Here is a 13,465-nt window from a genome sequence, read left to right on the forward strand (position 1 = left end):
TTACCATCCATAGGAGCTTCTGAGAAATTGGCAGCAACTACTTTTTGAGCTCCAAAAGTTTTCCATTTAAACACTGTGGTTGTGGTTCAAGTGGCTTGTTAGGCCACCTTAACGAGCATTTAGAAAGTCAACCACATGAGCTGAGTTTGAAGTCACATGTAGTCCACACCTGGATGGCAGATTTCCTCTCCTGAAGGGCAATTGGACAGTTTTTCATGGCCATCATTACTAAGAACAAGTTAAGTGTTATTTTTCACCTCTGAATTTTGTATCATTAACTGAATTTAAATTTCTTAACTGCTATTATCACACCAACAGTTTATTAGTCAGATAATTTAGCTGCTCTGCTACTACATGTATATTCCATAATAAACTATTAATCTAGGACAGACAACCCCAATAGGCAGACTGCGGGCCAGTTCTGGACCGTGCCGACCCATTGGCACTTACGTGAACACACCTGTCATAACATGTAAATAAAGCGTGCTTCTCTGATTAATTTTAACCTCATCCCACACCGTACACTTGACCTACGCCCCCATAGAGCGCGCAACCTACTGCACGCTCTCTACGGTCCTCGACTAGACAGCGGCACGCACCAGCTATCCACCTGTCATCTAAAAAGCGAATCTGTTATCTAAGCAAATTTTTACCAGCGGTAAGTCACAGACCCTAAACCAAGAACAACATGGCCTGCGCGTAAAAGCACAAAGTCGACCAGAAAAACCGTCAGTTCAAATCTGACTGGACTGATCAGTTTTGTTTTATTTTACTGGACCATGCCAATGCTAAATCAACATGCTTAATATGCATGCAGTCCGTCGCTGTCTGCAAATCAGAAAATCTAAAGCAGCACTTCAACACTATGCCTGCTGTCAGTTTTATTGCCAACTACCCTGCAAAATCAGATCAACGCAAACAAAAAATTGCAAATATGATAACATCATACAAGCACTCCATTTCTACTATCTGTAAGTCAACATCCGCACAAGAGAGCACAACAGCTGCATCATTGCATGTGTCGTGGAATCTTGCCAAAGCCAAGAAGCCATTCACTGATGTGGAGTTGATTAAAACGTGTGCAATTGTTATGGTTGGCGAAGTTTTAAGTCATGATGAGAAAAGCAAGAAAACGGTTGTGGAGCTATTAAAGATGGTGCCATTGTCGGAAAACATGGCAACAAGAAGAGTAGAAGTTTTAACGGAGGAGTGTTTTGCCAATCTACTCACCGATTTGGAGAAAACAGAAGCCATATCACTAACCATAGACTCGTCCTGTGACCGAACCGATAAGGAAGAGCTATCTGTGTTCACAAGATTTTTTGATGGGAAGACCTTTCGGGAAGAGCTACTTTGTTTGCTTCCTTTGCCTGGGCGCACAACTAGGGAAATAATTTTTAACAAATTGACACAGTTCTTTGAGAAGAATGGCCTGGATGTGAGCAAAATTGTGTCTATTGTCACCAATGGGGCTCTGTCGATGGTGGACAGCATAAGGACTTGGTCAGCAGGTTTGCCATTGTTAACCCTGCACTCTTGGCGTTTCATTGCATTATTCACAAATCAGTGTTGTGCGCTAAACTGTGTGGTGAAATGAAAGAGGCGATGGATACTGTGACGACACTGGTAAATTTCGTTTGTGAGGGTTCTAGTCTGTAACATTGCCTTTTCAGAGCATTGCTGGAGGAAATATCAGCGGAACACAAAGATCCTTTGCTGCATCATGATGTTCGCTGGCTGAGCAAAGGCCGTGTGTTAGAGAGGATGTGTGACCTGTGCGATGAGCTTGCGTCGTTTTTATCCAGCCTGCACAGCCAAAAAGCCCAAGGATTTAAGAGGTTTTTAAATGACAACAAGGTGTTGGCACATGTTCTTTTTATGTGCAACATCATGTCTCATCTAATTCAATTTAATCTGCAATTACAATGCAACAACCCCACTGTTGCGGACATGTACGAGGCGATTGAAGCTTTCCGGTCAAAGCTGAACCTTTTGGAGAGAGACATTCATGGGAGAAAGTTGCACTTTCCACGCCTGCGGGAGCATTGCGAGAACGAAATGCGGGAGGATCCAGTAATGAAGGATTTCGTGATGAGCCTGGCAGAAAACTTCAGGGAACGATTTGAAAGCTCCCCTAAACTCTCAGGTGACATCCCCCTCTTCCTGAGACAGCCGTTCTCCGTTTTGGCTGATGGCCAGTGGACTGGAGGCCAAATGACTGGTGCCTTCCATAGATGAGACAACTCTTCAGATGGAGGTCTTGGAAATGGGAACGTCTGACTTGCTCAAAGCATAACACGAGGGCGTTGGGGTGAGTGACTTTTGGATCAACGTGGATCCCCAAGCTCAATTCAAAAACACGAGAGCTATTGCAATGCAACACACATAAAAGTTCCTATTGAACGCAGCAGGCCAGGCAGCATCTGTAGGAAGAGGTGCAGTGGACGTTTCAGGCCGAGACCCTTCATCAGGACTAACTGAAGGAAGAGTGAGTAAGGGATTTGAAAGTTGGAGGGGGAGGGGGAGATCCAAAACGATAGGAGAAGACAGGAGGGGGAGTGATGGAGCCAAGAGCTGGACAGGTGATGGGCAAAAGGGATACGAGAGGATCATGGGACAGGAGGTCCGGAAAGAAAGACAAGGGCGGGGGGGACCCAGAGGATGGACAAGGGGGATATTCAGAGGGACAGAGGGAGAAAAAGGAGAGTGAGAGAAAGAATATGTGTATAAAAATAAGTAACAGATGGGGTACGAGGGGGAGATGGGGCATTAGCGGAAGTTAGAGAAGTCGATGTTCATGCCAACAGGTTGGAGGCTACCCAGACGGAATATAAGGTACACATGCCCTTACACTTCCTCCCTTACCACCATTCAGGGCCCCAAACAGTCCTTCCAGGTGAGGCAACACTTCACCTGTGAGTCGGCTGGGGTGATATACTGCGTCCAGTGCTCCTGATGTGGACTTTTATATATTGATGAGACCCGACGCAGACTGGGAGCCGTCTTTGCTGAACACCTATGCTCTGTCCGCCAGAGAAAGCAGGATCTCCCAGTGGCCACACATTTTAATTCCACATCCCATTCCCATTCTGACATGTCTATCCATGGCCTCCTCTACTGTAAAGATGAAGCCACACTCAGGTTGGAGGATATTATATATTCTTATATTTCGTCTGGGTAGCCTCCAACCTGATGGCATGAACATTGACTTCTCTAACTTCTGCTAATGCCCCACCTCCCCCTCGTACCCCATCTGTTACTTATTTTAATACACACACTCTTTCTCTCTCTCTCCTTTTTCTCCCTCTGTCCCTCTGAATATACCCCTTGCCCATCCTCTGGGTCCTCCCTCCCTTGTCTTTCTTCCCGGACCTCCTGTCCCATGATCCTCTCATATCCCTTTTGCCAATCACCTGTCTAGCTCTTGGCTCCATCCCTCCCCCTCCTGTCTTCTCCTATCATTTTGGATCTCCCCCTCCCCCTCCAACTTTCAAATCCCTTACTCACTCTTCCTTCAGTTAGTCCTGACGAAGGGTCTCGGCCTGAAACGTCGACTGCACCTCTCCTAGAGATGCTGCCTGGCCTGCTGCGTTCACCAGTAACTTTTATGTGTGTTGCTTGAATTTCCAGCATCTGCAGAATTCCCGTTGTTTGAGCTATTGCAATTCTCCTACTCACACTGTTCCCCTCCTCGTACATATGTGAGTCACCGTTTTCTTCAATGAACTCTATCAAGAACCAGGACAGAAACAAACTCTCCAGGCCCAATGTCAGAAGGTTTGCCTCATCCTGTCGCCGTCACTTCTCTCACTGATTGGTGAGTGAATCAATTTATTTTTGTCCATTGGTCAATCTTATTGTGGTATAATAATATTACAACAACAATAATACTGATAATTTCATTTATAGCCACACTTCATACTTCAAATGCTACATAGCTTAATTAAAAACAACAAATAGATTAAATGAGAGAACAGAAACAGTGGAAAAGGCAGTACTACTAAAACTCTTTGTGTGGAAGAGAAGTGGTGAAGACCACCATGTTTACTGTGTGTGTGTGTGTGTGTGTGTGTGTGTGTGTGTGTGTGTGTATGTACACATGTATTTTAGTACCAGATGAATTCTCAATGTGAGAGCTGACAGTTGTGATAGCTAGAGTCATAATTAAATGGTTGGTTTTGGACTTATTTTGTTTCAAGAGTGCATTTTTTTCTTGTGTGACCCACAACACAGGCTTTGAGAATCCCAGGCCTAAATTATTACTACTACCACTACTACTACTACTACTACAACTACTACAACTGCTACTACTACTACTACTAATAATAATAATAATAATTGTAATAGCAGCAACAACATCTGCCCATAAAACAGCTTACTTGCGCAATAAAAAAAAACCCTGGACCTTTGGCCCTTGGCTTGGCATGCTTGACATAATTTGGCCCTTGTAGAAAACTAATTGGGGAACCCTGATCGTGTAGATACCTTACCAGTGTGAGCAGAAGTCAGCTGTCTATTTATTGCCAGGTTTCTGCTCCACTGGATCCACCACTTCCTCTTAGTTTACAGCTTCTATCATTACTTGTCCTGGTTTCCCTGTTACTATTCGGTTCCCCTGTCCCTATTTCACTCTGCCCCCTCCCCCAACTACCTATCACCTCCCTCATGATTACGCCTCCTTCTACTACCCATTGTGTTTTCCCCTATTCCTCCTTCACCTTTCCTGCCTATCACCTCCCTGCTTCCGCTCCCCCACCCCTTTATCTTTCCCCTTACTGGTTTTTCACCTGGAACCTACCAGATTTCTCCTTCCCACCCTCCCCCCACCTTCTTTATAGGGCCTCTGCCCCTTCCCTCTTCAGTCCTAACGAAGGGTTCCAACCCGAAACGTTGACTGATCGTTTCCACGGACGCTGCCCGACCTGCTGAGTTCCTCCAGCGTGTTGTGAGTGATACTATTCAGTTGTTTCCTTTCCAGGGAGTGACAATGGGTGTAAACTTCCGACAGTCTTAATCCCTCCCAGTCCTTATTCTGGTTTCTGGCATTCCAATAGCTGGATGATGAGTGAGTGAGACTAGATCTAAACAAAGTCTGCCTGACTTCTCATGTGAATGGTGATAATAGATTGGATTCCTTATCATAGTAGGGATTTTGATACAAGAAGTAACAGTCTCTAATAATGTGGAGAATCTTTGAGGCTGGCATTGAGAAAGATCTTGGGGTGTTTGATAGATGTGTTCAAAATTATTAGGAAGTTTTAATTAAGGAGAAACTCTAATCCCGTTACCAGTGGCATGAGGAATGTGGGAAAAGAGCAGGACAGTGGAATTAAACAGATTTTGAAAGGATTGCGAAGTGGTGCAGCCAGTTGAGCTGCTGCCTCATAGTGCCAGGTACCCAGGTAATCCTGACCTCTTGACCTGTCTGTGCAGAATTTGTAAATTCTCCCTGTAAACACCTCAGTATTCTCCTGGGTGCTCAGGTTTTCTCCCACATGAGAAAAGAAGTGTGGGTTGGTAGGTTAATTGATGACTGAAAATTGCCCTCCAGTGTGTAGTGATGGTAGAAATTGAGAAGAATAAGTTGGGAGACATTAGGCCCAGTGAAAATGGTGATCGTTAGTACAGGCTCTGAGCTAAGAGGCCATATTGTATCTTTATGGCTTTGACTCCAGGAGCCAATACTGGCATGTTAGGCCTCTGTCTGGTGCTGATTCTTAAACTGATGGTTTTTATGTATGATTTGGGCCTGAAAATATGCTGCTGTCCTGAGTTGCCTGGGAGGAATGCTAAGCTATGTAAATCTAAATCCTCCTATTTCTGACTGCATAATGTCACCAGCTCAACTAATTCCAGACCTCTGTCCTTCCAGGTCTGGTAAATAATGAATAAATGATTTAAATATCTATGCAAGTGACTGCCAGGCTGAAGTGTAAGCTCGGGAATCATTGGAGCCACATGGAATGAAAATAGGGCCTTCAGACTAACTTGCCCATGCTGACCAATTTATCTACCCGAGCTAGTCCCACTAGCTTGCATTTGGCCACATGTCTCTAAACCTTTGCTTCCCGTATCTAAATGTCTTTTAAACATCGTAATTGTACCCATCATTACAGCTTCCCCTGGTAGCTTATTCCATATGCCCACCATCCTCTGTGTGGAAGAAATTGCCACTAAGTGTCATTTCAAATCCTTCTCCTCTCACCTTAAACCTTGTCCTTTGCTTTTAGACTCTCATAACCTGGGCAAAAACAGTGTCCATCCACTTATCCACACCTATCTATATTCCTCTTCAGTTTCCTATGCTCTAAGGAAACAAGTCACAGCCAATCCAGTTTCTCCTTATAACCAAGTCCTGCAGTCTTGGTAACATTTTTGAGAGTCTTTTTTGCAGTTTAATGACATCTTTCCTACAGCAAAGCAACCAAAACTGCACACAGCACTCCAAGTGTGCTCTCACTCACCTTTGAATCAGTTACAGTTACTCAGCCCCTTAAGTGGTATACTCAAGCAGGCAACTCTCGCTGCCTTAGGGCACAATCACAAAGATACCTGCTGATGTCTCCAAATACAGGTATGTAATAGCTCCAGGCATATAATGAGGGTAATGTTACGACAGTCATGAGGGATTTCAACATGCAGGTAGATTGGAAAAATCAAGTTGGTGCTGGATCCCAAGAGAGGAAATATGTAGAATGCTTTTTAGAGCAACTTGTGGCTGAGCCCACTACTTGGCGAAGAGCAATTCTGGATTGGGTATTGTGTAGTGAACCAGATATGATTAAGGAGCTTAAGGTAAATGAATCCTTAGGAGGCAGTGATACGATAGGGTTCACCCTGCAGTTTCAGAGGGAGAAGTTAGAAGTCAGAAGTATCACTATTACAGTGGAGTAAAGGAAATTACAGAGGCATGAGAGAGGAGCTGGCCAAAGCTGAGTGACAGTAATACTAGCATGGATGACAGCAGAGCAGCAATGCGTGGAGTTTCTGGGAGCGATTCGGAAGGTGCAAGAAAGATACGTGCCAAAGAGGAAGAAATATACTAAAAGGAGGATGAGGCAACCTTGGCTGATAAGGGAAATCAAAGATAGCACAAAAGCAAAAGAGAAGACATATAATGTAGCAGAAATTAGTGAGAAGTTAGAGGATTGGGAAGCTTTTTAAAAACCAGCAGAAGGAAACTAAAAAAACCATAAGCAGAGAAAAAGTGAAATATGAATGTAAGCTGGCCAATAATGTAAAAGAGAATACCACAAGTTTTTCAGATATATAAATACCGTTTGTAGTAAAAGAGAGGCGAGAGTGGATATTGGACGACTGGAAAATGACTTTGGATAGGTAGCAATGGGGAGAAAGAACTGGCAAATGAACTTAATAAGTACTTTGCATCAGGCTTCACTGTGGAAGTTACTAGCAGTATGCCAGAAGTTTGAGAGTCAGGGGTCAAAAATCAGTGTAGCTATTATTATGAAGGAGAGGGTGGTTTAGAAAGCTGAAAAGTCTGAAAGTAGATAGGTCACCTGGGCCAGATGGAATACACCACAGGGTTTTTAAAGAAGTTGCTGAAGAGATTGTGAAAGTATTAGTAATGATCTTTCAAGAATCACTAGTTTCTGGCATGGTTCCAAGGGCTGGAAAATTGCAAATGTCGCTCCACTCTTTAACAAGGGAAGGAGGCAGAAGAAAGGAAATGATAAACTAGTTAGCCTTCCTTCAGTGGTTGGAAAAACTTTGGAGTCCATTATTAAGAATGAGGCTTTGAGGTACTTGGAGGTACATGAGCCAACGTCAGCACGGTTTCTTTAAGGGGAAATCCTACCTGACAAATCTGTTGGAATTCTTCGAGGAAGTAACTGGCAGGATAGACAAAGGAGAGTCAATGGATGTTTACGTGGATTTTCTGAAGGCTTTTGACAAGGTGCCGCACATGAGGCTGCTTAACAAGATAAGAACCCATGGTATTAAAGGAAAGGTCGTTACATGGATAAAAAAACTAGCAGAGAGAGAAGATTGGCTGAGTGGCTGGAGGCAAAGAGCTGGAATAAAGGGGACCTTTTCTGGTTGGCTGCCCGTGACTAATGATGTTCTGCAGGGTCAGTATTAGGGCCACTTCTATTCACAGTAAATGCCAATGATTTGGATGACGGAATTGATGACTTTGTGGCCAGGTTTGCAGATGATATGAAGACAGGTGTAGGGACAGGTAGTGTTGAGTAAGCAGAGCATCTACAGAAGCACTTAGACAGATAGGAGAATAGGCAAAGAAGTGGCAGATGGATTCCATTGTAGGGAAGTCTATAATCATGCACTTCGGTAGAAGTGATAAAGGCCTAGATTATTTTCTAAGTAGGAAGAAAATTCAAAAATCAGAGATGCAAAGGGTCTTGGGAATCCTTGTGCAGGATTCCCTAAAGCTTAACTTGCAGGTTTCGTCAGTGATAAGGAAGGCAAATGAAAGTTTAGCATTCATTTTAAGAGGGTTAGAATATTAAAGCAAGGATGTAATGCTGAGGCTTTCTAAGAATTTGGCCAGACCACACTTGGAGAATTGTGATGTGATGATGTTCATCCATTGTTGATACCGATGAGGACCTCGACACCATTATGATGGTGTCGAGACTAGTGCGTGGTTTGGATTTAAGTGAGGGAGAGTTGCGCAGCATCAGTCTCACTCCCTCTTCCCAATTCCCATCTGGATCCAGTGGCAAGACAGAGTCGAGACAGCTGGAGATGGGACTAGACGCAGTGGATGACCAAGACGTCTTCTGTGTCTTGTCCTGCTCCACATGTTCCACGACGCTTGCAGAGACCTCCTTCTTGACCGTTGGACCTTCCATTGGTCTCGTCCACTCAATCTGCCGGAGTCGGTCTTCACATGCTGGGATAGATGACTCCCTATCTCACTGAGTGTTTGAGACCCGTCAGCTACTCTCACCTGGTTTAGCAGGCTTCTTGAAGCCGTTGCCCGGGGTGTGGCCACTGTCACATGCAAACAGTTACGAGGAGCCACAGGTGAGAGCTGAGTGCCAGGTGGGGACCAAAGGTGAACTAACTGCCTTGAAAAAGACGTGACATGTTCCCCCACCAGAGGTGCTACCCCTCCCTGACACCCCATACACCCCTGAAGAATTGTAGGCAGTTTGGGGCCCCTTATCTAAGAAAGGATGTGCTGGCATTGAAGAGGGTCCAGAGAATGTTTGTGAGAATGATTCCTAGAATGAAAGGGTTAACATACGTATGAAGAGCATTTAATGTTTCTGCGCTTGTACTTGCTGGAGTTTAGAAGAATGAGGAGTGATCTCATTCAAACCTATCACATATTGAAAGGTCTGAATAGAGTGGATATGGAGAGGATGTTTCTTGTGGTAGGTGAGTCTGGCACCAAAGGGCAGAACTGCAGAATAGAATGATGTCTATTTAGAACAGAGATGAAAAGGAATTTCTTAAGCCAAACGGTGGTGAATCTGTAGAATTTATTGCCATGGAAGGCTGTGAAGGCCAAGTCATTGAATATACTTAAAGTGGAGGTTGATAGGTGCTTGATTAGTCAGGGCATCAAATGTTATGGAAGAAGGCAGGAGCATGGGTTTGAGAGAGAGAAGTCAGCCATAGTGAAATGGAGGAGAGGACTCAAAGGGCTGAATCGCCTAATTTTGCACCTATGTTTTATGGTCTTATCCAGGACTTGAAAGGAAGACAAAAAATACCCTTCAGTAGCATCTACAGTCCATTGTATAGATGGTGGGACCAGCTACTGAAAACATTAAACATCTGTAGAATCACAACTGCAGGCAACTCGCCCAACAATAGTAGTAATGCGATCATTCGAGTCAAGTATGATGTTCTCCGAAGGGGTTGTCTGCTGGTATCTTCAGATGGCTGCAAAGGCTGATCATGTTACGATCTTCATTCAAGCGGACTCAGGTGCAGAGTAAACTCAGGACTTGATAGTGGAAGTTAACGATGAAGATTTATTCAGAGAATAATACAGGGAATAATCAAGCTAAGAGCTCACTGACTTGGGACCTGGAGTACACAGAATGCGAGTTCACACAAAACTCAAATCCAGTGCTCAGCATTGAGCGCTAGTCCAGAGAAACAGTAAATAGAAAATAAAACACAAGAAACTCATGCATGTCGACATCGGGAGCAAATCACTTAAGAACAAGAAGCATAAGGAAACTGTATTCACATAACAAGTGCGCGAAAAGCCCAATGACAGCATAATGATAATAGTAGTCATTAATCAACTGTAATAAACCCAAATAAATTATGTTCAGGTGCATTGAGATCTGCCACTACCCAGCGTCCCACGCTGGTTCGAAGGGTTCATGACAGGATCCCCACCCCCACCCTACGTGGGCAGCATCTGATGGCCCAGGGTGATCTGTTATGAAAGTCCATGATTAATTTAGGGTTGGGAATATCCTAAAAGGGAACCCAGCATCTCTTCTCCTAGTTTGCATCATTAATTTTTGCCACAAATTTTGTGTTCATCCTTTGAATTAATCCTAATGGGTTGCTTAAGGACTAAAGGGACAGGTGCATTATCCAGAACCTTTCTGCGCTTCATAGTTGCAAGATCAAAGAAGAATTATAATAAAGTCAAGGTAATGTGGATTTCCAGTTAATTCTACCACGTTTACTGCTTCTGGTAATGAGGTACATTTATTGCAATAGTATGTTAACACCCAACAGTATTTCTGGAGAACCAAGTAGTTAATGAGATCAGAAACGGATCTACAATTTGCTGAGTCACACATTTCCTCGCTGGAAGCCACTGCAAAATCGTTCCATGACAAGGAACTAATTCTAGAGACTGAAGTCTCTTCTATTCCTTTTTCATGGGAACTGATCATTTCAACATGTACCACCTGCACTGAATGCTCCTTATATTTTGTTTGTGTCTGCTTATTTGGAGACTTGGCAGTCATGTGCTGTTGTTCAGCTTGTGCTGCCAAATTATCTGCACTAGTAATCTTCATTGAAATATTAGGGTCATGTGAATGATCAGAACTTTGTAGAATTTTGTTCGGTGGTGTATAGATCTGTAAAAGCTTCCTCTCGGAAGGAAATATTACAACAATGATAGAGGATCCTAGTTCCCATCTTCTCACCAAACATTTATTCTATTAATGTTTTCTCTGGATCTCAACTTTCTTTACAGAGTTCACAGCCTGAATGTCTCTGTCCATGACTAATCTTTACTAATCTTCTCTTCTTCATGTAGCCTATCCAACAGATATCTTAAAAAGTCTGATTGGTCCTGTTGTGCCCCTTGATTAAACCACAAAGGAGATGAAACTTTCAAGAAGCTGCTGGGAGAGATGGCAAGTCTCTGGCTATGTTCCAGGAAGCCAATTAACTATTGAAGTTTCATCATTAGTGACAGTGAATCTCTCTCCTTGAACATGCCTGAAGCCAGAAGTCATGAAAGGGAGCTGAATGACACTGTTCATGTAGAAGGCATTGCCAAGATCGGCCAGGCCCGTCTTTTCTGTATCCGATTTTGTGGACAGTCTTGAGTACAAAGGTTCCTATACTTTTTTTTCTGACATCGGGCATTTTGTTTGAAAAGCTGTTTTAGATTTTCCTCATTTGGAATTGGAAAATCTTTTCGTGTTTGTATGACAGGTTCATATAGGTCAGCGAATCCTGAAAACTGAAAGGTCATGCAGTGTACCAATTTGGACAGTTGATGTCAACAGCTTACTCCCTTCTTCAAGAGAGTGACATCATTAATTTGGGAATGAGATGAAAGCCGGAAACTTAAAAGTATATATTTCAACACAGTAAGTGCCCCTGTTCTTACAGCTAGGAAAAAGCCTTGAAAACATTCTTTCTGAAATACAGTTGTTGATTATTATGGCCGTGTCCATAAATTCCTCCAAATCTTCCACCTGGTCCATGGTATAAAGAACAAATGACAGGGATTGGTCATTTAATCCCTGTCTAAACAGAGCAACCAAACCCTCATTGTTCCTTCCACTCTCTACCGATAGAGTACGGAAATCAATGGAATAGGCAGCCACGGGTCATGCTCCTCGACGCAGCTCAGGGAGTTTGTTGGCTGCCTTTGAGCCCCTAGCATGATGAAAGAATACTCGCCTCACCATTCCTAGAAATTAATTTGTATCAGAACACAAGGGAGTGTCCTTTGCCCATAAAGCTGTTGTCCATGAAAGGACCCTGCCTAAGAGGAAGGAAATTACATCGGCCACCTTACTCCTCTACAAGGGGAACCTTGCAGGTTGTAATTCAAAACGAGAGAGCATTGATTTCGGAACCCATGGCAAGACTCAGGGTCCCCATTGTATTGTTCCAGGGCTGACCAGTAGTTCTAGGAACACGTAGCAGGACACTCAGGCAAATGCTCAAAACCAGAGTCCTTTTGCAATGATGCAAGTATCTCCTTGAGAACCTTCTCATGCCATCCAATTGCCTGTCCATGGCAGACCGATGCCAATTGAAATTGATCTGTCTCTGCTGGGTCCATGATTGGCTGAGTCCTGAGGGGGAAGAAGCTAGAATAAGACATTAGGGTACAGGGAAAGGAGTAGAGGCTAGAAGGTGGTAGCACTAATAGTTTGGAAGGGAAGGGATTGCAGGGTAAGAGCCTTTCCTACAATTAAACCAGCGTTTAATCTTATGAAATTATGAGACCTTTGCTTTAAGTAAATTTAATCATCCTTGCCAACAAATGAACCCCTAGGCATTACTTCACCTATATTTAGCGGTTATATTGTCATAGCCACTTTCTAAAATATGGATGTATTGTATCCTGATTCTTATTCCCTTCGAAACAGGATGGAGATAGGGATGGAGAATATTATGTACCTACAGAGTGGCCCAAAGAGTTCTTGGGATGCTTGGAGAAGGAGGGGTAGGAAATGGCGACTAAAATCACTGATGTAAATTCCAATTTTCACAATGCATGTTTTCAGCCATTGGAGCCACTAACCCCATATAAAGAAATGAACCTTATGTTAAAAGTGAAAAAAAAGCTGCTGGAGGAACCCAGTGGGTGATGCAGTATGTGGAGGGAAAGGGAGAGTCGAAGTTTCAAAGCTTACCTTGTGAATTCCTCCAGCAGCCTCTTTCTTTGCTCCAAGTCCCAGCATCGCAGTCTCTTGTGTCTCATCCTCATGCTAATGGTTTTTCCAAGTGCGAGAAAATTATCTATCACTCCCTTTCACCGAGAAGGAAATGCAGTCAGCGAGGAGATGGTTCACAGTTAGGCTGCTGTGAGAGTTCTTAAAGCCGCACTGGTCTTGGTTGCAGCTTCCTGCAAGGAGCATATGGTCACTGAATTTTGAATAAAGGTGTTTTATGGAAATAGTGGTTTTTCATATTTAAATTTACATTATACATAAAGAAGCATAAAGTGTTGGGCACAGCAGGAGGATCAGTCACCCTTGGGATTCATTGCCAAGCAATAGTGATTAACAATAAATTTATTTGATAG

General features: G+C 43.5%; 1 pseudogene; it reads right to left on the reverse strand.

Moving 5' to 3' along the window:
* Window positions 1-10,468: 10,468 nt before the first annotated feature.
* LOC140203290 (ubiquitin carboxyl-terminal hydrolase 35-like) lies at window positions 10,469-13,121 on the reverse strand (annotated as a pseudogene).
* Window positions 13,122-13,465: the final 344 nt, after the last annotated feature.

This window comes from Mobula birostris, chromosome 9, assembly GCF_030028105.1.
Source record: "Mobula birostris isolate sMobBir1 chromosome 9, sMobBir1.hap1, whole genome shotgun sequence".
In the NCBI taxonomy this organism is placed as follows: domain Eukaryota; kingdom Metazoa; phylum Chordata; class Chondrichthyes; order Myliobatiformes; family Myliobatidae; genus Mobula; species Mobula birostris.